The sequence below is a fragment of the Aedes albopictus genome, chromosome 2, assembly GCF_035046485.1.
Source record: "Aedes albopictus strain Foshan chromosome 2, AalbF5, whole genome shotgun sequence".
Classification (NCBI taxonomy): domain Eukaryota; kingdom Metazoa; phylum Arthropoda; class Insecta; order Diptera; family Culicidae; genus Aedes; species Aedes albopictus.
This window is the reverse complement of record NC_085137.1, coordinates 393,622,549-393,649,503: the sequence shown is the minus strand read 5'-3', so window position 1 is coordinate 393,649,503 and position 26,955 is coordinate 393,622,549. Positions and strand designations below refer to the sequence as shown.

At 42.1% G+C, this 26,955-nt stretch overlaps 1 protein-coding gene across 7 annotated transcripts in view; it reads left to right on the top strand.

The window, feature by feature from the left end:
• The window catches only part of LOC115253878 (uncharacterized), a 139,998-nt gene that overhangs the window by 111,163 nt on the left and 1,880 nt on the right, over nt 1-26,955 (top strand). The gene's annotated exons all lie outside the window — the stretch shown is intronic.

The following is a 26,955-nucleotide window of genomic DNA, read 5'->3' as shown; positions in this document are numbered from 1 at the left end:
GTTTACAATCCGGATTTCCCCACAAAAAGAAAAATCAAACCTCCTCCCACCTGAAATCACAAAATCTCCGTCCTGGCAATAACCGCGGCAAGATCCAGCCACGAATGATGCAAAATATATAAATCCAAAAAATTACCGTTCAACCAGAGCACCAAACACCTACACACCTAGTTTCACACTTTCTCGCCTGTGACGGCATTAAACCTCCCCCTCTAAACCACACACCGTATCCATTCGGCACACCTGTACGTACAACACTCTGAAAACACACGCGACATTATGCGTGCTCTTTCTCACGCGCTCTCATTCTCTATCCGTGCATCCTTATCACGCGGCTTACTCCCACTTACTCACTACCACCAACCAACCTGTTTTCCACCACCATCCAGCATCCAGCAGGTCCACGTTGTGCTGCTGTGCTCTGCTGACTGATACACATTTTTCCTCCGACAATGGGATCCGGATTGCATGAGCAACAAGTCAGTAGTCAGCAGCACAGCCTCCGAAAGGATGAACACAAAAATGTTTTAATCGTGTATGTCCGCCAATCGGCCTTGTACCTATTGGAATATCGCGAATATATTGCTAATAATTGGCTTTAGGAAGACCTGCGCGTGGTGATGAAAATGTGCACGATCAGACTTTATCATGTTGTCATCGAAAGGAGTGTCTTAAACCTAGTTGTAAACATCACAAAAGCACTAGTAGCAATAAAAAGTCATGTCATATCCGTGGATGTTTTCAGCCGCTAATGATCGTAGCTAAGAATTGAATGACTTTGAACCAACGATTGCTATCCAAATGACTTAAAAGCTGATACTTAACTTATCAATATTTTTTTACTGGTAAAATTATGTGGAAACGACTTCTTGCCATAACATTGTTGACATACGAAAAGCAGACAAATCTACTGAATGTCAGGATAACGTTACTACGGATATTGCACCAAGTTCTTCGCATAATACATTTTCCAAGACAATGTTGAACAACAGCCTCAAAGTTCATCACCTTGTCGTAGGCCCCGGAGAGTCAAATGAACTGAATAATTCTCCTGAAACACATGCGTAGTTTTGCACACTAGCCTTCATTGGCTGGCACTAACGTACTTACTTTTAGTCCCGAGCCCCCATGGTAGTGCAGAGGCCCGAATTGAAAGATTTCCATCCTGAGCGATAACTCGCCATCGCTTTGACCTGTGGCCAGGTTAAATTTCTGTTGAATTCGTAGATTTCGTTGTTGACGCTGCGCCATCATGAGCTTATGGGTCTGCCTCGGCTGCGATGTCCTGCTGGGATCCAATCTAACGCTTACTTGCAGATTTCGGTTCCGCCCCTGTGTAGAGTGTGACCGACCCACCTCCACTTTCGCTCCCGAATTTTACGGCTGTTCGAGCCCGTATGAAGTTGATCATCAATATTAATTTCTTTTCTCGATCAGCCTAGATAGCTGTGTATTGTCGGTAGCGATTGTCTCAATTGGCTAAAAATAACACTACGGACAGCCTGTTCCGGTGGCGAAAATCCACCAACAGGTGACCCCGAATTCATAGTGTGATGCGGCTTTATGCTTATCGTGCCAAGGAGCCATTCATTCCTTGGCACGATAAGCATAAAGCCGCATCACACTATGAATTCGGGGTCACCTGTTGGTGGATTCTCGGGGGGGTCTAATAAAAACCTAACCGCAAACGGAGCCTGTGGGGTACCAGGGCGCCCTCCACAGTATGGTGCTCTTACTGCGCTAACCGGAGCAATGGTACAGTGGACCTTGTGTCTCACTTGAGGCTAAATATGGGCGGGATTATGAAGATGTTGTTAATTAGTTTAAATTTTCACCTGTATGCGATTTACACAGTGTATTCTGTGTATCCTCGCCTTTGGCATTTTCCAATCGATACCGATCTGGTTTTATTGCTGCTGTTCTTTGTTGTGCTGTTATTGCGAAGAGTTCAATCTTACCTAGTTTGGGTAGTGGCTACGGTTAGGATAGCTCAGATCAATCTTCAGCATAAAAGTACACCAACAATCAATCTTTGCAGACTTATGCAAAATGGCACAGCCCAAGTGGCCTTGGTCCAAGAACCTTACTTTCGTAAGGGGAATTTCTGTCTAGGAAACTTTGTGAACCCGGTGTTTGCTATTTTCAGTAAACATGAAATGACAAATTCGCGTGTCACGCCTCAAGCCTGTGTACTTGTCAACAACGCAATAGTTGTTACACTCATCTCTGAACTAACCACCAGAGATGTATGTGCTATCACAATTGATGTATCTGTTGGAAACCTCAACATGAAATACGTCTATTGTTCAGTTTATTACCACATGATGAACCATCCCCTACGGATGCTTTCAAACAAGTCATTGCATACTATACTTCAAAAGGCCTTCCGCTAATTGTTGGCAGTGATGCTAATGCTCACCATATAATCTGGGGCAGCTCAGACATTAACTTGAGAGGCTCCAGTTTGATGGAGTACAGATCTTGCATTACTTGACATAGGCAACCGCACAACCTTCATGGTATCTGCTAGAGAGGAAGTGTTAGACATAACGCTTTGCTCTAGTAGAATTAGTCACGAGCTGACCAATTGGCATGTGTCAGATGAAGAATCTTTATCTGACCATTGCTACATCTTGTTTGAACATGTGAATGTTACTTCGCAAACTTTGCGTTTCAGGAACCCCCGGTCAACGAACTGGGATCTCTTTATCGATTTTTCTGCAGCCAAATTTCATGGATACTCACCATCAATTGACACTCCAAGTGATTTAGACGATGCCGTTGATACTACAACGGCCTTCATCACGGAAGCTTTTGAAGAAGCTTGCCCTCTGCGGTCTGTGAAGACCACAAGAGGAACCCCTTGGTGGAACTCTGATCTGACGAAACTCAGGAAACAATGTAGAAAGAGTTGGAACAGACGACGTTCGGCTGGTTCGGAGGCCTTCAGGTCAGCTCGCAAGGCTTACAGGAAAGCTCTCCGGCCTGCTGAACGATCCGGCTAGAAAAACCTTTGTGCAAATGTTTCCAGTTTGACTTCAAAGTCGGTTAAATAAAATCCTTGCGAAATCTAAGGATTTACGAATGAATGAACTTCGTTTGCCAAATGGCGATCTGACTTCCACTGATGAGGAAGTTTTGGAATGCTTATTCAGCACACACTTCCCTGGATATGTGGATATTACATCTTCGGATGAACCTGATGTCTTTCCTTGTAGTTACGATTCCCTGGCTTCGGCTCGAAATATTGTAACTATAGAATCGATTGAGTGGGCTCTTAATAGCTTTGCTCCTTTCAAATCTCCTGGGGCAGATAGGATTTATCCTATTTTGCTTCAGAAGGGATTTGATTATTTCAAACATGTTTTGAAAAAAAAAATACTTGTTTGCAGTTTTGCTACAGGGTATATTCCCAAATCTTGGCGGGATATTACTGTGAAGTTTATTCCGAAAGTGGGTCGTTCGTCGTATGAAGAAGCGTATGACCACTTTTCTTCTGAAATGCTTAGAACGCATTGTTGACCATCACATCCGTGATGTTCATCTGGCCAACGTGCCTCTTCATGTGGACCAACATGCCTACCAATCTGGTAAGTCCATTGTGACTCTTTTACACAAGGTTGTTTACGATATTGAGAAAGCATTCGCTCAAAAGCAATCTTGTTTGGGTGTTTTCTAAGATATCGAGGGTGCCTTTGACAATGTGCCTTTCGATGCCAGATTGGGAGCCGTACGGAGTCATGGTATATCTCCAATGATTTCCAATTGGATTCATCAAATGCTCAAAAACCGATATCTCTTCTTGACGTTGCATCTAGCAGGGATTTGGAAATTGAGTGTTTGTGGATGCCCCCAAGGGGGAGTCTTATCACCGCTTTTGTGGAATCTCGTAGCAGATACGCTATTGAGGCAACTCAATAATAGCGGTTTTCCTACTTATGGTTTTGCTGACGACTACCTATCATTGTTAGTTGGTATGTGTATCACCACCCTGATGCAAAGCGCCCTTCAGGTAGTTGAGGGTTGGTGTTGCCAATATGGCCTTTCGGTTAATCCGAGTAAAACATCTATTGTTCTTTTCACAGAAAAGCGAAACCGTAATGGCGTTCGACCTTTGCGTCTCTTTGATTCTGAAATCGATGTGACTGAACAGGTAAAGTACGTTGCAGTCATTCTTGATTCCAAGCTTTCCTGGACACCTCACATTGAGTTCAGAATGAAGAAAGCTTGTATGGCCTTCGGGCAATGCAGGCGAACCTTTAGTAAAGCTTGGGGTCTAAAACCCAAGTATATAAAATGGATCTACACAAATGTTGTTCGACCAATATTGACATATGGATGTTTTATGTGGTGGCAAAAGGGCGAAAGGAGAACGATCCAATCAAAGTTAGTCCATCTCCAAAGGATGTGCTTAACCCTCTAATACCCAACCCCGCCTTTAGACGGGGTATAGTTTGAGCATTTTTGTTATTTTTGTTTCGTGATGAATCAAAATTTTTATATTTTTGGATGTTATTTTGGACTGTTTTGTATATCTAAAAATGGTTTTTGGTGTATTTTAAAACGTATTTACATTTTTTAAAAATCATTGGAAAATTGATGTTTTCGTCACCTTTTAGAAGTCATTGTCAATTTTGTATTGAATCGCCACAATCAACATATTTTAAATTTTTCTCATATCATTCTACCCTAGCTTAATAGTTTAAGGGAATCGAATACACTCTAAAATTATTTTCCTTAAATTTACAAAAAAAAAATTTCTATGAAAAAAATTTAAAATAAAAATATTTCAACAATAGCATAGCATAGCATAGCATAGCCGACCGTACACATCCTGGGGTGGCTGTCGATAGAGACGTTCAATGCGCCAGAAAAGATGCCTGGGACTTGACAAACCTTTCATTGAACGACCTCGACACCTGGCCAGGTCCTTACGATCAGCGGGGATGGGGAGGAAATGTTGATTAGATATCTACTCAGAATATGTCCAAGAACTTGGTCCACTTCATAGATATCTGGAGTTGGATTTTGGATAGGAATTTATGGGACGCTTTCCTTGGCGAGAAAGCAAACTTTTGGCATATTTATGAATATAGTAGGTTATTGAAATTTTCATTTACCTGAATAGATCTGAAAGTAATAACTAGTTATATAAATAAAATGGCTAGATCTCACCAAACTGGATAATTTTTCTGCTGATTGCTTCCAAAAATTCCATTTTCTTTTGATGAGACCTTCTTCCTTCTTCCTCAACAGGCCATGTCGTCTCAGCAGGGGGTATTACCGGTCTCAACTGGAAAATTTCCTCCCAGGAATCGAGATTGTTGAACTTCAGGGTTAAGCTTTCCAATTGGTCGGGAATCTTGCAGTTTGCCGTTGACGCCGATCCGCAGTAGCATTAAAATTTTAATTCAGCCAAATCTAGTATCTTCAAGTTGAGTAGAAAATCACGGACGCCTTAAAATAAAAATATTTCAACAATAATCATAAAAACTCAAAATGTTTTCATCTCAAAAAATCCGTACCCCAAAAAGGCTTCCAGGAAAAATATAAAAGTGTAGGGATATTCAAAAATAAAAATTAGAAAAATCAAAAACTGAAATTCACGAAATCGGGAATTAAAAAGAATCATCGTCCAAAACATGTTTAAATCGATTTTAGATGACGAAAAATGATATTTAGATCAAAATCAAAAATTTGGGTATTAGAGGGTTAATAGCGATGTCTGGAGCGTCCTATTCAGCTCCCACGGCAGCGCTCAAAGTTTTCTTTGGCGTTGCTCCACTACACATTCATCTCAAACAAGAGGCACTTTCTTGCCCTTACCGTCTACGTGTACTCGATCTACTAGAGAAAACTATTGTGAACCGCACATATACACACACCTCGTTATTTCCACTTTTGGTGAATTGGGGCAAAATTGTCCTTGCTTTAAGTGATCTTACAATTACTTGTAATTGTATAGGATATTTTCCACGAAATTCCCTTCCCCGGAAGAGTGGACATCTGGATATCTTTTTTTTTTTTTTTTTCCTTCTAAACCATAGGGGGATAAATCTGCTCATCAGACACCCTAACAGGAAGGTTAGGGTAGTGTGGGGATGAGGCCGTCTTCTACAATGCCGGTAGAAGCCAGGACTACTCTCTCCTCGACCCACTAAAACACATTCCTATGGTCGCCAAACCCTACGTCTCTCCGGAACCACCAAGAAGGTATTGCTTCAGAGAGGGGCTAGTGCATATCGCACCCTCAAGGTTAGCTGCCGTAGCCTAGCAGCAACGAACATCGATGACTCGCACTGGAGAGTCCATCACGATAGCATGCTGGCGCTTAGCCAGTTTCCCGAGTGGTCCTCGCCACTCCCTTTGTCCACGGAAGGCGGGCAGGGTCAACCCCGCCCGCGCCCTACTGCTGAGCGGACATCAAGAACTGATGCCCACATGCAACCCGATCTGACCTGCTGAAGGCAAGGGTATCACTACCCTTCAGGCCTTATCAGCTGCATCCGTAGGTTGCAGACAGCAGGGTCTCACCTACCCCGACCCTTGCCGGGGACCCCTTTCCAACCGCGGGCTCGGATCCAACCCAGTAGACCGACGCCACGACAGCACCGCTACCGTGACTTCCTCTCCGCGGCCACTTAATCGCTGTAAGGGTCGATCTCGACCGCAGGGCACCGGTATGACCTACGAAGCCGACTTCGAACCCCTGGACCACCTCTTGTACTGCATCTGGACTAGCCATTCTCCGAGTCCACGCGCCACCTCCTTTGTAGCTCCCAGACGATATGGGTGATAGCCGTTGAAACGGCATTCCAGCTAATCTCATCCCTACACATTCTCTGGACCAAGTTGTCCGGAGTTGTGTCCTCCCCGCATGTGGCAAGCATGCGGTCACGCATTGTGCGAAAACGCGGGCACACGAACAAAACGTGTTCCGCCGTTTCCTCTAAACCATTGCACACTGGGCATTCGGGAGAATCCGCATGCCCGAAACGGTGTAGATACTGTCGGAAGCAACCATGGCCTGTAAGGACCTGTGTCAGGTGGAATGAAACTTCCCCATGGCGCCTATTAATCCAACTATCTACCCTCGGTATCAACCTATGGGTCCACCTTCCTTTGGTGGAACTGTCCCACGCGCGCTGCCATTTGACCATAGAGGCCATCCTGACAGTCTTGCGTATGCCTCTTGTGCCGCGCATTTCGAAGCACTCCATATCCTCACTGATAAGAATGCTGATGGGCACCATACCAGTAATGACACAGAGAGCGTCGTGTGACACGGTACGGTACGCGCTTGCAACCCTCAGACACATAAGCCTGTAAGTGCTTTCCAGCTTCCGTCGGTAGCATTCAGTACTTAGCGCGGTACCCCACGCCGGGCCGCCATACCTAAGTATGGACGTAGCAACACTAGCCAGAAGCTTGCGCTTACTGGCGTACACCGCTGAGCTATTGGACATCATCCGGGACAGTGCCGCAATAGCTGTGGAGGCTCTTTTACAGGCATAATCGACGTGGCTACCGAAGGTAAGCTTATCGTCGATCATCACGCCCAAGTGCTTGACAGAGCGCTTCGACAGGATAGTGCACTCTCCTATACTGATCTCCGTCTGCTGCGCCGACTGCATGTTGTTCACAACCGTCACCTCTGTCTTGTGGTGAGCCAGCTCCAGTTTTCTGGACCGCATCCACGCCTCCACAACCTTGATCGAGTGGTCGGTAGTCAACTTCACCTCCTCGATCGTTTCACCGTAGACTTCGAGCGTAATATCGTCGGCAAATCCGACAATCACCACTCCCACTGGGTACTCTAACCTCAACACCTCGTCGTACATGACATTCCATAACACCGGACCCAGGATGGAACCTTGCGGGACTCCTGAGGTTATGTGAAAGCACTTCCGACCCACCTCCGTGTCGTATACTAGTACGCGATTCTGGAAGTAGCTTCCGAGAATCTTGTACAAGTACTCCGGTATCCCCAGACGCAAGAGCGCATCAGCAATAGCAGCCCAACTGGCGCTATTAAATGCATTCCTTACATCCAGAGTCACTACCCCGCAAAAGCGAATTCCCCTCCTCTTAGGCTCGAGTGCTTTCTCGGCGGTTTTTGTAACCGACAAGATAGCGTCTACGGTGGACCTCCCCTTCCGGAAGCCATACTGGTTGCTCGAGAGACCATTTACGCCCTCAGTGAACTTCAACATTCTATTGAGGATGATCTTTTCGAGCACCTTCCCCGCCGTGTCAATCAAGCATATTGGTCTATATGCCGACGGGTCTCCGGGTGGTTTCCCCGCCTTTGGCAATAGTACCAGGCTCTGCCTCTTCCAAGCTTCTGGGAAAACTCCCTCGTCCAGGCATTTCTGCATAGCAGACCTGAACATCTCGGGAGCTTCTGCAATAGCTACTTTTAAGGCCAGGTTCGGAACTCCGTCCGGACCTGGAGCCTTACCTACGCTAAGGGACTTAGCTATCCCCGCAAGTTCCACATCGGTGACCCTTTCCTCATCGCCAGCCCCAGTCCCCGGCTGTCCTACGAAAGGAGGCCAAGGACTAGGATCATGACGCGGAAAAAGTCCTCCAATGATCCCCTCCAACATCTCTGGAGATTGCTCTGTAGGAGCCATCACACCTCTCGTCTTGGCCATAACGATCCTGTAGGCATCACCCCACGGGGTCGTATTGGCGCTCTGACAGAGACCCTCGAAGCAGGCCTTCTTGCTTGCTCTTATCTCGGTCTTGAGCGCGGCTTTTGCAGCGGCGAACACCACCCGCCGTTCGTTTCGCTCTTCCTCTGATCGTGCTCGCTGCATCCGCCGCCTAGCCCGTAGGCAGGCGCGGCGCAGGTCCGCAATCGCGTCGGTCCACCAGTAAGCCGGTGGCCTCCCATTTCTAGGGTGGACTCTCCTAGGCATGGTCGCATCACACGCACGTGAGAGCACCGCTACCAGCTCGTCGCCGTCTAAACCGAGTAAGTTTCGCTCACGGCGGAGCGCTTCCCTAAATACCTCTTCGTCGAAGTATGATGTCTTCCACCTACGAGGGCTTGGCCTTGGCCTAGCCGCCTCTTCTTCTATCCGCTGTCTGCTGTTGTTGTAGTCGATACTGTAGCGAACCGCCAGGTGGTCGCTGTGAGTGTAGCCATCATCTACTCTCCAGTTCGAACTACTTGTTAGGCCAGGACTACAAAAGGTCACGTCAATAATTGACTCCGCTCCGTTTCGACTATAGGTACTCTTGGTACCGACGTTAGCCAAGTCGACATCTAAGATGGCCAGTGTTTCTAGCAGGATCTGACCCCGCTGGTTCGTGAAACGGCTTCCCCATTCCACAGCCCAGGCATTAAAGTCACCCGCTATTACCACCGGCCTTCGCCCTGTTAGCACGGTCGTTAAGCGGTCCAGCATTTGCGTGAACCGCTCGATCGGCCACCGCGGAGGCGCATAACAGCTACAGAAGAAGACCCCGTTTACTTTGGCGACCACGAAGCCCTCATAGGTAGTAGACACCAACTCCTGCACGGGGTATTTACCCGTCGTCCATATCGCCGCCATTTTCCTGGTCCCATCCGAGGCCCAGTTGCCGTTGCCGGCGGGTACTCGGTATGGATCCGAAATGATGGCGATATCCGTCTCCCACTCAGAAACCGCCTGACAAAGCAGTTGCTGAGCCGCATCACAGTGGTTCAGGTTCAGCTGCGTTACCTGCACTGTGATTTGTTGCTCACTGCGGCTTTCTTAAAGGCCGGGCACCCTGGACCACCCATCGCATGTCTGTTTTTCGAGGTTTTCCCGGTACAGATCATGCAGATGGGCGGACTCGTGCAGCTTTGGGCCTTATGACCTTCAGCGCCGCATCGCCTACACAGTTTGCGCCTGTCGGGGCCTTTGCAGTCCCACGACTTGTGTCCTGGTTCCAGACACCTGAAGCAAACCTCAGGTGGCTCGTGGAATGTCAGGTGACAAACACACCAGCCCACCTTAATACTCCCTACTTTAACGGATTTTTTAACATCCGCCACAGGTAGCTGAACCAGAGCTATCTGTGTCCCTGCTGGCCCCTTCCGCAGCCTGACGGCTGTGGCGGCCACCTGAACATCGCACTGTTGCCGCAGTGCCGTGACGAGCTCTTCCGCTTCGGTGATCTCGTCTAGGTCTTTGACCTTCAGAGTCGCCTCATGCGTAAGAGCCCTCACCTCCACTCCATCACCAAGGACCTCTTCTGCCAGCCTCTTGTAGGCGGCGCCCTTGTGATCCTTCTGGCGCTTAAGCTCCAGGATCATTTCGCCCGTACGAGTACGTCTGATACTGCGTACATCGGCTCCAAGACCCTCGAGCTTGGCGTCGCACCTCATCGCCTTCAAGACGTCCGAGTATTTCGACTGTTCGGTCTTGATGACGATAGCGTCACCTTTTTCGCGCCTGGCACCTGCCTTCCTACGCCTTGGCTTGGCGACCTGCGCTTCTACCTGCGGAATCACCTTCTTCTTCTTCTTCCGCTCTACCTTTGTCCAAGGAGGGTCTTCTCCTTGGACCGCCCTGCTCTGTGGCTGCTGAGGGCCCACCATTGGTCGCAACCCCTTATTCCCTTCATTCCGGGACGGGCCAGCCTTTTCAGGCCCACCCTTCCCAGCTTTCCGGGAACCCTGGCTGGGGTCCGACTTTCCAGCGTTACCACCGGCTTTCGGGGTTATTATACGCCTGGCCTTGCGGGCGCCGCCAGACAACACCTGACGGCTGCCTCGCCCGCTTCTGCGAATGCTTGTCACGTTTGTCACGAGCATTCGCTTCCACACTCCTCGGACTACCTGCGAAGGAGAAGGCCTCTGTTTGTGTAAACTTCGACACATTCTCCTTTGCTGGTTCCGCAGCTGTAGCAGCCAGCAACGCCACCGCGTGCTCCTGCTTGGCCTCATCGACAGACACTCTAAGTCTAAGCAAGGCCGTTTTCAGGTCCTTGCTTATATTCGACTTAGTTGTCGCAAAGTCGATGATTTTGCCAAGCTGGTGCTCAGCAACCTCTAATGCGGGCCGTCCTTTACCAACTTCTTGGCTTATGGCCCTCAGCAGCCACGCTCCGTCCATGACCTCCACCGGCTGGCTTGCCGTGGAGTGGACAGGAGCTCCCACGCTTGAGCTACGTAAGCTACCAGCACCTGACTCCTCGCTTCTCCTTGTCGGAGACCTCATCAACCCACTTCTTGCGAAGGGGTTGATCGCACCACTACTTCCACCTAAGATATTTGATTTTTGATTCTTGCTCATTGTTCCCACGAGTTGCACGAGAAATAATGTCCACCACGCCAGAGCTCTGCATTAACGCGGTAAGGGACAGCATACTGTGGGGGGTGCCCAGGTACCCCACAGGCTCCGTTAAAGATCGAGCATCTTTTTCACCCCCTCGATCACTCATTCCTCGGCACGGGTCGCCTGACACCTTGAATTGGGGTTAGTAGTCCTATTCTTAGCCGGCAACTACGCGGCATCTGGATATCTGGAAAGACGGCATCGTATATTACTCTGATGGCTCCCTTCTCGAAGGTCGAGCAGGTGCTGGTGTTTATTCTTGTGAGCTAAGGCTGTATCAGTCTTACTCACTTGGTAGACACTGCACCGTCTTTCAGGCCGAAATCTTTGCTCTTATGTGCGGAGTGTAATCAGCACTTCAGCAGCACGTAATGGGCAAAGTAATATACTTCTGTTCAGATAGCCAGGCTGCTATTGAAGCACTTGCTTCGGCCAACGCCAGGTTGAAGGTAGTTATCGCTTGTCGAACTCACATCAAGAAGCTGAATTCAGCAAACGCTGTTCACCTTCTATGGGTACCTGGTCATTCTTCCATCGCTGGAAATGAAATGGCTGATGAGTTAGCTCGCTCTGGAGCATCACATGACCTCATTGGCCCTGAGCCAGCTATTCCTATATCGAAGTGTTGGATAAAGCTTCAGATTCACACCTGGGCTGCCACTTAACACAGACAATACTGGAATAGTTTGGAGTCATGCCGTCAAACCAAATTGTATTGTACTGAGCCATCTCCAAGGGTGGCGAAGTATCTTACAAATCTGTCAAAGCTGAATTGCAGCATTCTATTCAAAACATTACCGACTCAGCTATCACATGGCGAATATTCAGCAAGCTGATTCATTTGCATGTGATAGTTGTGAATCCGATTATGGAACTTCGTATCATTTGATATGTACCTGTCCAGTTTTTGCGCAACTGCGTTTCCGAATATTCGGTAAACACTTATTAAGTGAAACTGAGCTATAGGCTCTCTTTCGCTTTAGGCGTTATTACAGTGCCCTTTTCAGGGCGCTGTTTGAACCCATTGTGGTACGCTTGGGCATTAGTACCCCCTTCCAGGGTAGTTTTCCTATTTCCCTACCTGTCCCTATCCCCATCCAAATCCTTTTTCCTTCCTTTTCCCTCAGGTAGATGATGCAATAGGCTGTTATTTTGGCGATGGCACAAATGTCCCAAATGGAGGATTACGTGCCTCTGGAGCCGGCCTTCTGATACCTGATTATGGATAGCTTTGCGGGGGAAAAAAATGTTTCGGACTACCATACCACGGGAGGCTGCAAAGTTTATGTACGCATTGCTGGCCGTTATCATTCGATACGGCGTGCAAGCTGTTTCACCCCTCCCTTCCCATATGGGCGTTCATGTCACCGACAACGATTTTCACGTCATACGATGAGTAACCATCGTATATTTGCTCTAACTCAGGCCTGCCCAAGCTTTAACGATCGCGGGCCATATTTTACACTCCACACCTGTTGACGGGCCAGAATTGAAATTTTATAATCCATACGTTTTCTTGAAACTTTTCTTAGCATTTCTTGCCAAGGCTATGGCTAATTCCTATAAATCCAAATTCGTTCAAATTCTGGAATAATTTTGGAGTTGGTGAAGATATTGTAAAAAATTGTCTTCATAAACGAAGATTCGTATTTTTTGTGTTGTCCCAGAACTTGCCGGAATTTTGAGATTATAGCCACATAAATAAAATCTCAAAAATACACAAGAATTGTTATTGAATCTTCTATGAATTTTAAGATTTTTTTTCCTTCCGCTGTTGGAGAAAATTAAGCCATTGCGCACAATAAACTGAAGTTTTGAACCGAATTTCTGAAAATGAGTAGAATTACTCTGAGGTTACGCTGACATGTTTGTTTTTTAAATTGCAATGTGCAATGTCAGCCAGAATTCTGAAAAATTTGCAAATATTTCAAAGTTCATTGTGAAAATTTGAGGCCGAAATTCTTACAGAACTCAATATAACTGATTGAAAATCTTTGAAAATTTACCTAAAAATATATGTCAAACTTGTTTTGAAAATATAATTCATTGGAAAAAGAGAAACATTCAAAATAATTGCTCCACCGGCCAAAAGTCATAACTTTTCTTCATTCGTGCCGCGGGCCGCATGAAATGTCCTCGCGGGCCGGATGCGGCCCGCGGGCCGTACGTTGGGCAGCCCTGCTCTAACTGCATGGATTACGAAGTAGACCCAACAAAGGCCTCAACTGACCGATAAATTTCTGATGTATTCACCGCCATACCCGGTTCAAGTCTCGATCCAATCCAGTTTCGGCACTAGATCCTGGCAAACCTTTCACAAAAACAGATCCGGTCTACGTACAGCAACTCAAGAGAGGCATTAACGTGTTGTTCGACTGCAGGGAGAAGCAAACGACTACGCACTGCGTTATTTGCGTTCCTTATCCAACTCCGTTGCAGTCTGGTCAACACGGGCTGTTAAACTGTGGCCAGTCTTCTGGGTTTCCGGACTGCAATCTACTGCATGTTCGGTGCCCAACAATGCTGATCAGCCCTCAAAGCAAAACGCTTCCTCGGGTTCAGCACCACCTGCCTTCCTGGGTTTAGTGATGTCTTATCTACTCAATTACAGCTCCAATTTGATATATGTACGAATGCTCAGATTAATACTGATAATTATGATCATATATCATCTGTATCAAATAAAACGCGATGATTTAAACTTAAAATAAAGACAGCATACATATTAACAATTATCTTAAAAAGCGGACTATCAAAGTTTTTAATTTTGCAGGAAATCATGGCAATCGTTGGTTCACATAAACAAGTACAATGTATTCACTTTCATCGAAACTCGCAAAATTATTATTGTCAAAATTATACAAATCAGCAATATTATGAAACGGTTACATTTGCTAAAAAAAAGTATGGCTTCCATCTTGTAAATCTGTAAATAATTTGTAGTTGTACAGAGAGTTCGCTTTGTATTATTGTATGAGACATTAGTAGTGTAAACTAATCTTCACTTTCGTAGTATAGCTTAGATTTATCTACAAAACATTGCAGCTTCTTGATAGTAACGTCCGGAAATAGTTTTTCTTTGAAAGCGCTAGGCGTTCAGTGAAAAAAAAATAGTATTCCAAAAAACACTATCTTTTATATTTTTACCATATAAACCTTACCAAATATCATCAACCATAAAAATGTCATTCCATCAAAAGCCAGATTCTATAATCGTTGCTCCATAAACTACTAGAACCCACCCATTTATGCATCACCTCACCATCCCGTAGTAGTAGCCTCGTCTCGTAGTGTGTAATCTGTCACATCTTTCGTTCGCGTCACTCTCTAAAACTTCACTTCTTTTCAATAGATCACACTTCACTCACAATCAGCCACCCCGTATCTCATCCCGTAGTAGTTTATTACCATTTAATTTAAAATTTAAATTTCATCCGATCTAAACCTCTTTCTGGAACCGAACCGAGGTGGGAGACCCCCTGCCAAGAGAGCACTAGAGCAGACTCAATCAATATAAAATATCTATGGCACTACCTAGCTACCAACTACTGGACTGGAAGTCGCATCGCCCTATCTGCCTCGTTAGATATCTCAACCGTTCGACCGCCCGACGACGCGATGAGAGACTTCCGGATAAAGTACCAAAACGAGAAGTGATGAGAGCAGTTTTGTGTGGAGTGAACTCGCTGGTTGCACTCAGCACCTTGCATTATTATGATCCGATGTCACCCGACTGGAAAAAGATAAAAAAAAAATATAATCTAACTAGCTGGCAAACTATGTCCTGCCTACAACAACGATTTTAACTTTTCAAGTTCCTAGCCAAATCGAAGTCATCGCTTATAAAGTATGTTAAATCGATTGAAGGTTATTGAAAATTCTAAATTTTCCATGTATTTTGCCTCATGAACCTTGGGTGAAAACTAACTGAACAAAACAAAGACAAGTCAAATCTAACTTTCCATTCGCAAATTATATGCTTACTTACCTTACCGGTCAGGCTAAGGCCGAGGTGGCCTCTGCTGTACATAGTAGCCGCCTCCATTCCACTCGGTCCATGGCTGTTTGTCTCCAGTTCCGCACTCTGCGTAGGGTCCGCAGATCGTCCTCCACTTGGTCGACCCACCTAGCTCGCTGCGCTCCACGTCTTCTTGTACCGGTCGGATGACTCTCGAGAACCATTTTAGTCAGGTTGCTATTCATCATCCTGATGACGTGACCCGCCCACCGTAGCCTCCCGATTTTCGCGGTATGGACGATGGTTGGTTCTCCCAGCAGCTAATACAGCTCGTGGTTCATTCGCCTTGTCCAAGTCCCGTCTTCCATCTGCACTCCGCCGTAGATGGTACGCAACACCTTCCGTTCAAAAACTCCAAGGGCGCGTTGGTCCTCTGCACGTAGGGTCCATGTTTCGTGCCCATAGAGGACGACCGGTCTAATCAGCGTTTTGTAGATAGTTAACTTCGTGTTACGGCGAACTTTATTTGATCGTAGAGTTCTGCGGAGTCCAAAGTAAGCACGATTTCCTGCCACAATGCGCCTCTGAATTTCTCTGCTGGTGTCGTTGTCGTCGGTCAGCAGTGAGCCCAAGTACACGAATTCTTCAACCGCCTCGATTTCATCACCGTCGATATGAATTCGGGGTGGCGGGCGCGGTGATTCCTCCCTGGAGCCCTTTGCCATCATGTACTTTAACTTCGACACATTAATGATTAATCCGATTCGCCTGGCTTCACTCTTTAGTCGGATGTACGTTTCCGCCATCGTCTCAAATTTACGAGCAATAATATCAATATCATCGGCGAAACCAAGCAGCTGAACGGACTTCGTGAAAATCGTCCCACTCGTGTTTATCCCCGCTCTCCTTATTACACCCTCTAAAGCAATGTTGAACAGCAAGCACGAAAGATTATCACCTTACCAACCCTCTTCGAGATTCGAAGGGACTCGAGAGTGTCCCTGATACTCGAACTACGCACATCACTCGATCCATCGTCGCCTTGATCAATCGTACCAGTTTATCCGGGAATCCGTATTCGTGCATAATCTGCCATAGCTGTTCTCGATCGATTGTATCATACGCCGATTTGAAATCGATGAACAAGTGATGTGTGGGCACGTTGTATTCGCGGCATTTCTGCAACACCTGGCGGATGGCGAACATCTGGTCCGTTGTAGCGCGTTCACCCATAAATCCAGCCTGATATTGCCCCACGAACTCTCTTGCAATCGGTGATAGACGGCGGCATAAAATTTGAGAGAGTATCTTGTAGGCAGCGCTCAGTAGTGTGATCGCGCGGTAGTTCCCGCAATCCAACTTGTCGCCCTTTTTGTAGATGGGACACACGATACCTTCCATCCATTCCTCCGGTAATACTTCCTCCTCCCGAATCTTGGTAATGACCCAACTAACAATCACTCATTTAACAGGCACCATTATGACGAATTAATTCAGCATAATGTTGAATAACATTTGAATTATTTTCACGTACAACCTATGTTCGGGTTTTGTTCACACAAATTTGGAGAAGTTGTAAAGCATCATGTTGTGCACCAACTTAATTTTTTGTTGTTCAAAGCGTTATAAAAATGTACAAGAAAGTTGTTATTAAGCTTTGGCAAAAATGACTGAAAATAAATAAAATGCAAAAATGTTGATATCTCAGGAGAGTAATTATTTGCGCTCATTGTTGAGAACACCTATTATGAAATAAGAATTACATATAAAATTACCTAAACCCGGATTAGAACTCGAGACCTGTCGATTGCCAGCCGCATGCCTTCCTATCTGCGCCATCCTAGAGATGGTGAGATGTAGCACCCAAAGCAAAACATAATCTTCCCATGACTTAATAATGATCACTCCTGAACTTGTGTTCAGCAGTGGTGAATTAGCACAGTACGTGGTAATCAACTGAACAACACCTTACACTTCAACAGCTGTTCAGCACAAAACACGTGTTTTCCATTCTGATTTCGCTGTCAATATTTTTATCGCACGGTGAGAAAATTTGTATCGAATGCGGCCAAAAAGTGTTGGTCCTTTTTGAAGATATTGTTTCCAGACGAACTAATTGCGATCTATTGCGATATGAATATGTTTTATTTTTATTATTAAATATCGATCTTTAAAAATGTATGATAATATGTAGTGCGGTATGGTCTTGGACATGGTGCATTCACAGCATCTGGTCAGGTAACCTACTCATGATCAGTCGAAGATCTGTTATGCAATTTTCAGCACTGCAATGTCAAATGCATCGATCCAAGCGTCTCGTACAATCGAGCTGCTGCGGAAGATAAAAAATGTAATAATCAAGGTACAAGATATCTTGTTGCAGACTAATAATAATAAATAAATGCCTCATTTTTACGTTGATTACGTCTCTTGGCACTCAATGTTAAACTACATAACTCTATTCTGTTTTATTTTATGTGATTCGTTTAAAATTTTGGTTCTTTAGTAACTTGGTTGTCTAAACAGTTTTAGCCATGATTTATCCCATAATCCGAACAAAGTTCCGAGTCAAACTATGACGGGCTGAAGCCGTTTATTTGACATGTGAAAAGCACATTGTTCAGGAGCATATGCTTATCGATGCATCAGCTAAATAAGATGCAGACACATGTTTTGTTAAACTCCTTTGTTAAGGAATCAATGCTTGTCGAATAAATTTCTTGTTAAACTTTTGAAAAGTGTTTTAATTTATCATTGTTGATACCGATGAGGAAAGTCGAACATTGACTATTTTCTCAATTGAAAAATCATTTAAACAGTAATGTGTAGAGCATAATTTTAGTTCAGCTATCATTACCATTATTAAGCAACAATTCAGCAAGCTTGCTTGTTTGTGACTTGCAATTGTTAGTTGGGGACCCAGTGTAGTGCTCTCACCAGTGCTTCTCCACCGTATTTTAGAAGCTCGCAAACAGGGATGGCATTCACCATTTTCAAAGAGTTACATTCACTTGCTATTATCTCAGTTCATAAGCATGTTATCAAAAAATAATGTATGGATGACTTTTACCTTGTAGTTTTATCTGAAAGTTTACCGAATATCTTAAGGGTCGCACACGCATGCTTCTCGTGAGCGAGCTGTGAAAGCAACTCTCCACGCCGTGAATGTAAATTACACATTACATTGCGTGGAGAGTTGCTTTCACAGCTCGCTCACGAGTTAAGCATGCGTGTGCGACCCTTATGATATTCAGCAAACTTTCAGATAAAACTACTAGGTAAAAGTCATCCATACATTGTTTTTTGATAGCACGCTTATGAACTGAGATAGTAGCAAGTGAATGCAACTCTTTGCAAATGGTGAATGCCATCCCTGCTCGCAAATTATATACAGTTCCACGTATATCACTGCAATTTTTTATATACAAGCTTTGCGAGACTTCGGCGAGACTTATAAAAAAACATTTATTCAAAAACACTAAACCTAGATTCTACAATTCACACTTAAAACTAAAGTCACTTCACTGTGCCCTAGCCTTTTTATCACTTCGTATACCTAGCGTCAGCGTTTGCCATCCGGTCCGTTGGTGCGTCGTTGGTCACGTTGTCTCCGTTTCGATTCTGCTGCGTTGACGATTGCGTATCGATCGGTGTCGCTGCCGGTCGATCAGCCAAAATCCAACCTGTTGGTTGTTGCTAAGCGGTGCATGCCTATGATGATGAATGTGTGGCACCGCCTGGGTTGAACGATCGGTGCGGGTTGTTTATGTTGATGGACGAGGAGCGCCGCCTGGGTGTAAGGGGCGGTGCGGTAGCCTATGTTTGTGGAAGTGGGCGCCGTCCGGGTGTAACGTACATATAAGTAATGCAAAACATCGTAATGCATACACTCCACAGAGAAACAAAAATTAACTATTGATTTGTCTCAAGAGCAAATTTATGTGCCTCTAACAGATTTTAGGCACAATTTTGAGTAATACCTCAATTATACGGCAAAATATGCGATTTTGGGCTTTTTCATTGCAATCCATTAAGCATAGACATATTTTTTTACGCAATCAAAGGGTAAATTGGCCGATTAACATCTAAATTAATGACTCTGGCAACACATTTCGTTCTACAAAATCAAATTTGATAGTTTTAAGCGATTTATGTTAGGTCCGATATTTCCCATACAAGTCACCCTGCAAAAGTTGCATGCAAGTTTAATTACTAACATAAAATGCTTAAATCTATGAAATTTGAGGGGTTTAGAATTAAAGGGATGTAAGCAGGCTTGATAATCCTCCTCGAAATCAAAAGAGTTTTGCAACATGCTCTAGAGCGGTGTTTTGCTTCTGCCTCGTTGCGATGGAGCGAACAAACCCCAAACAGAGAGGCAATAAAAACTCCCGAGTGCTTTTTGAGTGTGAGTGGACGTGAGAAACACAACAAGCAATTATGAGTGTTGGACGAGCTCCTCGCTGCGCAACAAGCTCGCGCTCGATGCTATTGAGGAATTGCGTTGTGATTTTTGAGTTTTATTTTCACTCCTCAGAAAATCGCCGAAATTGCTTCCTTATTTTCTCGTGAGGAAGTTTCTGTCAAGCCTGGGTGTCAGTGACCAATTTGTCAATTTTGAGCTGAGCATATTAAAAAATTCTTCAGATTTCAAGCTTTCAGGAACTTTTTAGAATTTATTTTTACGATGGTTTGAAAAAATACCATAAATCGTAGAAAATTGGGTCGATTTTTAAACTCCATACATTTTGTATAAGATGAAAATTGGTGAAAAACTTTAAACCTCATTTACTCAAAAGTGGGTTTTTGACACTTACACTTACACTTTGCTTCTAACCCTCTCATTTGATTTGGTAAAACGAAACATTTTGCATGAGTCGTTAATTTAGATCAAAATTGACCAATTTACCTTTTGATTATTTAAAAAAATATATTCATGCTTTATGGCTTGCAGTAAAAAAAAAAACAAAATCGCATTTGTTTTGTCCTATTAATTGAGGTATTGCTCAAAATTGTGTCGTGCTGGAGCAAGTATGAACCAAGATTCGGATTCAGCGGCCCAAAATCTGTCAGAGACACATAAGTTTATTCTTGAAACAAAAAAGTTTCGCTGCTGTGCTCCCGATCAAAATATTTGGCCCCCCCTCAAAAAAAATGTGATGTTTTAGACTCATATGTCCGCCAATTTGCGTCCGATTCCAAAAACCTCGGTCTCATTCAAAAAATAATAATTCAAAGAAACTTTAAACATGATTTAAATGAAAGAAGAATTGAAATTGAATGAAAGATATCATCAAATCGCTTTTCCATGTTTTATGAAAGTAACTGTTTGTGAAATGTTTGGCTGATACATCATATTGAGGGGTGACCCCGAATTTTTGGTCGATGACACCAAGCGGTAATTTACTTAATAACTTTTTTTTTAGATTTTTTAGCTAAGTTCAAAAAAAGCAATCGAAAGCTAATAATAACTAGGTTATATTACTGCTGTCATCTTAAAATTTGGCTGACCCACTATCCAGCGACACTGCCGTAAGTTTATATTTATTTTTCAGAGAATTTGGCTACATTAGTTTAATCAATCATGCTCGAAGCTTCTTATTATGTTTTGAATGAGACCTAGGGTTTTGGAATCGGACGCAAATTGGCGGAGATATGGGCCTAAAAACTGGCATGTTTTTGAGGGTGACTCCAAACTTTTCATCGGGAGTGTATGTTTAAAAATCTCATGACAGGAGAAAATCTGAAAAAAAAAAACTAAAAAACTGCTGTATTTAGAAAAGACTGTCTTAAACTTCCATGTGTGCAGCATAGCTGTCCCATGTCTCATGAATTTCAGAACATTCTTTGAAGGATTTTTGAAAAGAAAACTCCAAAAAAATAGGATGAAATTAATAAAAAATCGTCTGAAAGAAATTCCTTGATGATTTGTGAGATTTTTTTTCCAATCCCTAAAAGAACCTTTCTGGGAACAAGCCAACTGTCGGGATTTCAACTAAAACTGGTAAAACTAGGAACTTCGGTAACAAGAAGAATTTCTTGAAAGTTAGTCTGGTTATCTTAATGAGAAACACAATACAAATTATTTTTTTCAAAGGATAGTTCGTGGTTTACTTTATCCATTAGGATCCGGATTGTTTTTCCGCTGTTGCTATAACCTTGTTGGCATTAAAACGTTTTATGTACACGGTTTTGACGACGTTGGCTTTGGGACAAAACGTCGAAAGGGACAAAATGTCGAAAAAGCAAAACGTAGAAAACAATTTAAGCAACTAGAGAGTTATTAATCTGTTAAAGAAAACCTAAGTAGAACCTATTCTTTCACTTTTTGACGTTTTGTCCTGTCGACGGTGGCATTCCACGGTTTGTCACCCAATTCCCTCAAGTATTCTTTAGAATGTTTGGGAAAGTTATTTCAATAAGTCTCCTTGGAATTCAGGAACTTCCCTATTTTACGAAACATTTCAAAATAACTGCTTTTGGAATACTTTAATCCTTTGGCACTGAATCGTTATTTGTGTTGAAAAAAAAAACTGAATTATAATTTCAGGAAGTTTTTCTATGTAATTCAATTTTTCGGTTTCAACAATTGCAATAATATCTAAAGATTTTTCGCTGTTAACTGAGGTTTCTGAAGATTTTGTTTATTTCTTTACTGAATCTTCTTTGGAGAATTTCTTGGCTTTTCAGTCCGATTGTGAGATCAAAAACACCTTATGTTCTCTTACACCGAAGTTTCGATCCGTATCGGATCCGTATACGGATCGAAACGTCGGAGTAAGAGAACATAAGGTGTTTTTGATCTCACAATCCGACTGAAAAATCAGGAAATTCTCCAAAGAATACACCAAGAACAGTCGTAATCCATCAACGAAAATTTACTAAATCTTCTGTAAATTGGCATTTCTTAATTTTTTGGCAATTTCTTCATTTTTTATATTTTTTAAAGATTATACTTAGGTATTGCTATAAGAACCCAATTGATAATACAACTAAGGTGTATCGGACAATTTTGTTGGAAATTTTACGGGAGCACAGGCACAGGTGAAGTCTGTTATTATCAAAAGGATCTTTTAGAATTCAGCGTGCAGCCATTTTTCAAAAAAAAAACATCCAATTTTTTATATGAAAATCATCCAGATAGGAATACTGCAAAACAGGGTTGCTTTGATAGTTTTTCAGCGAATTTTTCTAATATTTTTCCATGTAGCAGTATTTCCCCTAGCTTTATATTTTTAAATCAAGAACTGGGGTATAAGTTATCAATTGCAATTGAAAGATTCGATCATCTTAAATATTTTGTGTGATTTTTAGTTTTCCATATGAGCGAGAATCAGATTTTCATTTTGGGGTAACTTTGATAGTTCCATGAAAATCACATCAAATCTAAAAAAAAATCCCGGATTGAAATCTTTTAACCAAAAACTGTCCCAATGTTACAGGAAGTTTGAGGAATCAATGTTATGAATAGTAAAGCAACAACCAAAATAATTTCAAGAACCTAGATTTTTCGACAAAAATTATTACAGAAATAGGTTTCGTAATTTTTTCATGGTTTTTCTTCCGTAACATTTAAAGTTCAAGTAAATAAAGCAAACTTCTTGAAATAGTTTTAAAGTGTCGGAGTAAAGTTAAAAAATAAAAAAAAAACATGGCGGCTCAAATTTAGATGTTCTTGTGTATGAAACTTAAAAAAATAAATATTTATTTTTCAATGTCGAAACCCAGTATCCAGAATTTGTTTTGAGTTTTTTAGGAATAATTTTAGATTTTTACGTGAAAACCCCGCTAGGAACGTCAGTCATGAATCTGTCATGAAGTTCTCCAAGAGATAGTACACGGATCCTGGCAGGATTAGCTGCAATATTCCACTCAGGAGAGACCAATGGCTATTTTCGGGAATTTATTCAGCAAACTCTTTCAAAATTTTGCAAGAAATTCCGTTATTTCCCGAATATTCTTGAAAAAAAAATGTTCTGAAATGTTAAAATTCCAAGAATATTTCAAATGTTTTATCAGTTTGGTTTTTGTACTAGGGTAGGAGCTTCAGTTTTGGCCAGCCCGGAGTTTTGGCCATAGTGCGGTATTGAGCCTGTTGCGATCTAAAGCGGCGTAAATTTAATTTTTACTAGTAGATCCTAATGCAATATGATGATTACAGCTGTGAAAACCACACATTTTGATTAAAAACTAGAAGAAAAAAATAAATTTCCTTAAAAAATCTGCTCCCATATATCTATTTTGGCCAGGGTGCTTCTAATTTGGCCATTCCCATAAGAAATACACGTGATTGGCCAAAATAGAAACCAAACTTAAGAATACGGCCAAAACTGCGGCAGAGCTTCTATTTTGGCCAGTGCCACTTTTAATACAAAAATCAAGTATTGGCTTGATTTCTGCATTTTTCCTTCAAAATATAGATTGAAACCTTTCATTTGACGCATTGGTTGTTTTCATAGAATTATTGGCTATTTTAATAAAAATGATTTCCCTTAGACTGGCCAAAACCGGTGCCCGCACCCTACATATTACGAATTCCACCAGTATTTTTACAGAACTTGTTTTTTTTTCATGCTTATTGTTGAGGAAATTCTAAAGAAATGTGTGTACAAATTGATCATATGGATAGTTTCTCCAAAAAATAGGTTTCAAAAATAGTTTTATTTTTTATATTTAATTCTAAAGAAAAAAAATCTATCGAACTGCGTTTTTCCTAGCATTTATATATTTATTTTAATTGCTCTTTTCATGTATTTCACATTTTTGACAGGTGGCCGAGTCCTTTAGCAATATTTAATCCGTTTGACCCCAGGTAAAAAATAAAAGTCCAAAAAATCGTAATCATCCCATTTCTCAACAGAATTCAACCAAATTTTGAACACAAACTTGCACAACACTATAGTTTTGCAAATATACGGGATCAACATTTTCTTGGACTTCTGGACGGAGTAAGGCCGGTGGGTCACTGGGTCAAATCTGGCAAAAAAAAAAGGCCAAGTACGATTTGCACCCCCATAACTTTCTTCTTGACGAAGTTTTTCAATGGGAATTTGCACTTTCCATTACCAAACGATAGGTTGGTTACTACATGTTCGAATTCGAAATTTTCTGATAGGTTTCTTTTGAGTTATTGAGATATTCAACATTTCTGAACCATCCAAGTCTACATTTGCGTTTGTTGTTTTCAAATGAAATTAAACACGAGATATAATTTCCTTCTTGACCCGAAGGTCATCGGAAACATCTTTAGAACATGTGTTGGGCACAGATAAAACAAAACGAGTAAACTTCCGCTTGAAATGATGCACATAAGGGGAATGCGAGAATAAGCATAAATTTACGCGTGAGCTGAATTTATCATTACTGATTCCTCCTATACGTGTAAATTTCATGCATTGCGGAATGGTTTGCTTTCTCCTCACTGGTAGGCATATTCACCACTCATATTCATTACATAATTGAAATGATGCTACCTTCGGCCGAGTGTCTAGGAAACAACAAAGAAAACACACTTTTCGGCAAAAACGTTCACCTTTATTTGACACTGAAATTCATTTTTATAAACTGCATGTATTGCACATTTTATTGCTGGTTTTAGAGGAATACTCATTTTAGTTATCAATCGTATCTCAGATCTTTTTCTATGGCTGATGTTCGCCTTGGATAGCTATCCGTGAGCGGCGTCGGGAAGCTGAAATGGAATCAATTGGAAAAAAGTTACATCACACTGCTTTTCTGTTCAAATAATACAATTTCATCATCTTACCGATAGTTTACTTAAAGTAAACACTGTCCACCTGTCTCGAAACGTTCACCAATTTGAAATTGAAGATAAACTAGCACTTTACACTGGTTAAATCTGCAAATTTGTACGAAAAGTTTCACGACTTGCGCAAGGGCAATATGGCTGACTGTAAACAAGCCGACTGGAGTTGTCATAGCTACGTCAATGAAAATTACACGATGTCATGTAAACTAATGATAAAGTTGGGTGAAATTTAATGGACTAGTTTATTTAAGCAATACATATGGCTCAATGTTAAGAAACACCGCATGTGCATGATATTCAACAGAGGTTAACAGTTGAAATAGAATTTCGCTTAGCAGCTTTAAGTGATTTTTCAATTTACACTATGGTTAATTTTAATTATTTTTTTCTGTGGGGTCAAACGGGTTAAATCTACAATAGAGTGATACTAAAATCCACTCCCATGAAAAATATTTCAAATTCAAAAACTTTTTTTAGGAAAATGACGACTTCCACCCTGCTATTAACTTAACACATGCATGTTAGCATGTTTTTGATGATAGTCTGAAGTATTTCGTGGAAACCTCTGAAAGTTCCCTAAGCTTTTTTTTAGTTGTAGAAATTCGTGCCGATTTTTAATTTTTTAGTTTTACGTTGTAAAGACTTCGCGTTTCGGAAAAAAATGTTCATTTTGACAAAATCAGCATCTCTTTTTAAGTCATCAAAATTCCACATCCTTATGTTTCGGAGTTATTTTTAAAAAATCATAAAATAAATTTAAAATAGTCAAACATCAGTTTTTTTTTCGCTTAATTTAAAAGTAGATGCAAATTTGTAGAGTTCTTTCTCAATTTTGTCAGATTTCGCGAGATTTCTCAAATTTCGTGACCCGAGCCGAATTTCGCGGATTTCACGACATCGCAAAATCGCTAATTTCTATTGTCCCTATGTATTAGTAATGGTCGTGCCAGCATTTTACTTTTTACCGTGAAACTGTAGAGAAATGTTTTCTTAAAAAAGTTGGTTGTTTCAACATAATAAACAACTTTTTAATAGAAGTCGAAATTCCACAGCTTACTGTTTTCAGGTTATTAAAAATAAAAACATTACTGATGTTTTTGTGAAATATATGTTGGCGTAAACTACATTTGTAAATAATCCAAAAACAGCAGGCCGTGGAATTTCGACGTCCATGAAAGAGTTGTTTATTTCGTCAAAATAAGCAACTTTTTCGAAGATTTGAAGTCTCCAGGATGCAAAACTAAAACGTTTGATGGTGGCGCCACCTATGCGAACAAGTTGCGTATTACAAAATTCTCGGTAATTAATTAGTACAAAAAAACTTTGTCGAAGACATTTAGGTGCATTCCTCACAGCATTGTATTCAGTAAATCATATATCAATTCTTACAGAAACACTGCAATTTCCTTGCAATTTTCAAAAACCAAAATAATTTCTTCAGATTGTCAAGAATTTCATGAAAATCAAGTTAGGAACCATCACGAACATTTTCCGGAATAACTTCACAAAATTGTCCAGTAAATTCCGTAGAAATACTGCCAAAAAAAACTTTCATAGTCACATTCAGAAATATGTTTAGAACTGATTTGAAAATTCTCTGGTTGGCCCTTCAGAATTATTCTCCTACATTAAGAAATTCATCAAACTCGTTGAATTTTTTTTTCAGCTTAGTAACAACTTTTATCTCGTTTTTTTTTCCATAATATCCACATTTATACTTGCAGCATTTTGTCCGAAAATCTACCGTTTAATTTATTTAACTTTAAAGTACCACTGTGGTTTCTAGGATAGAGACAGGCTAAGGCCAAGAGCGGTAAAAAATTGGCATAAAAGGGAACAATCCTGGTGGCTTCGTATTAAGTTTTGCTTTTCATTCTTTACAAACGTAACTTGTTTTGTGAAAAAAAAAATAC